The 2,077-nt window shown below is 35.8% G+C and overlaps 1 pseudogene; it reads left to right on the top strand.

The window, feature by feature from the left end:
- The first annotated feature begins 772 nt into the window (after positions 1-772).
- On the top strand, positions 773-1,276 carry LOC150059922 (deoxyuridine 5'-triphosphate nucleotidohydrolase, mitochondrial pseudogene; annotated as a pseudogene).
- The last annotated feature ends 801 nt before the right edge of the window (positions 1,277-2,077 follow it).

Here is a 2,077-nt window from a genome sequence, read left to right as displayed (position 1 = left end):
AATTACAATAAAATACATGAAGCAAAAAGAATAGAAAAAAATATTCACTCTAAAAGGAAAGAGAGAATCCAATATAAAACTGTGAGATTGTTAATACCACTTATTCATCAATGGATAAGCAACTCAGGAAATCAATAAAAGAAATGACAAAGTCATGAAACATTATATATCAAATGGGCTTAATATACATTTGGGAAAATTTCATCCAAGAGCTACAGGATACACAGTCTCTTTTTTATCATAAGAAAATTATCTTGAAGGAAAGCAAATGCTAGACAAAGATTTAAGCAAAAACAATATTCCATTATTTAACAGCTCTGAACGTAATTGAACAATTTCAGAAATTCACAGAAAGAGAAACCCAGAACTATAGTGTTTTGGGAGAAATAAGAGTGTTTAAGGTGATTGTTGTCCTTAATGTACTATGTTATCTCTCATCTCTTTTGCTATCCTTGATTATCTCATATTGTTACAGTATCTTACTTTGTTATCTGATATATTGGATATATTTGTATTTGGTTATTTGAAATTGGATACAGAAGGGGGGAAAACAAGATGAGGGATAGGGGTGAGGGGGAGGGAAATGAGGACCAAGACATGAGAAAGGGTATCAATGTACGTGAATGAATGTACCTTCTATCTGGCAAATATAATGTAACCCTTCTATTAATTACAATAAAAATATATTTAAAAAAGAGTGTTTAAGGCTGTCCACTTCCTCTCTGGTCTTTCTCTCCTCCCCCAGCCCCTCCGCCCCCCGCCTAACTTGACCATGCCCTGCTCAAAAGTGACTCCCTCCGACTCCCCCTGCAAGGGGACCCGACCTGCCAAGAAGGGCGACCTGCGACTCCTTGAGGCTCTCCAAGCATGCCATGGCCCCGACCCGGGGGTCCTGAACGCCGCGGGCTATGACCTGTACAGTGCTTGTGATTATACAATACCACTTATGGAGAAAGCCCTTGTGAAGACGGACATTCAGATAGCTCTTCCTTCTGGGTGCTATGGAAGAGTAACTCCAAGTTCTGGTTTGGCTGCAAAACACTTCATGGATGTAGGAGCTGGTGTCATAGATTAAGTCTTATTTGTTCAATTTGGGCAAAGAGAAGTTTGAAGTGAAAAAGGGTGATCGAATTGCCCAGCTCATTTGTGAACGGATTTTTAAATCCAGAAATTGAAGAAGTTCAAGTCTTGGATGATACTGAAAGGGGTTCAGGAGGTTTTGGTTCTACTGGAAAAAATTGAAATTTGGGCCAAGAATAGAAAATGAAAAGGCATACTTTTTATTAAAATAATAGGTTTCTTTTACTTCAAGCGGTTTTTGGTGTTTTGCACCATTGTAAACTTAATAGTTTAACTTGTAAAAAATAGTTGATTTTCTTATGATAGAACAAAAGGGTACTTCTATCAGGATTGTATGGAAATTTATTTTGTGGTTTTGCAATTGATGGTTATATGAAAATGTGCTTTGTGAATATTTAATACAAAAGTTTTTGAAAATCAGATGTATAATTTAATTCAATAAAGAATATCTTTTTGGTTCTGTTAAAAAAGAGAGTTTAAACATTTTAGAAAAAGATGCATTGGAAAGACCCTCTAACTAAGCTCATAAGGTACAGCAAAGGTAGTCCTAAGACAGACATTTCTAGCAATAAGTACCTAAATCCAAACAGTGAGGATTCAATAAACCTAACAATACATCTTAAGGAACCAGGAAAATAAGAACAAACCAAAGATTAAATTGGCAGAAGAAATAAAATATGAAGTGGATAAAAGCAATGAGTAAAAAACCAATACACACCCATAAATGAGTATAATGCAGTTTTGTTTTTATAATTTACTTTACTGTTACTATAGATGTGAATGTACTGAGGGGTAATATTTACCTGAACCAGGTAGTAAGTTTCTTTTAGGACAGTGCCTTCTGTTCTTTCATTCTTTCATAATCGTTCCTTCCTGTCTCCACTCAGGAGTTGAATAGTTCAGTGTCATCATTGTCCAGTGAGTTCCAGTGCAGCATTTTTTCACTCTTTTTCTTGCAGTTCTGTGCTCTCCCTTCACCTTCCCAAACATTTATATG

Source organism: Megascapheus bottae, chromosome 8 (genome assembly GCF_031878675.1).
Source record: "Megascapheus bottae isolate mThoBot1 chromosome 8, mThoBot2.hap1, whole genome shotgun sequence".
Lineage (NCBI taxonomy): Eukaryota > Metazoa > Chordata > Mammalia > Rodentia > Geomyidae > Megascapheus > Megascapheus bottae.
Note: the sequence above shows the minus strand (reverse complement) of the source record. Positions and strands in the feature narration are given on the sequence as shown.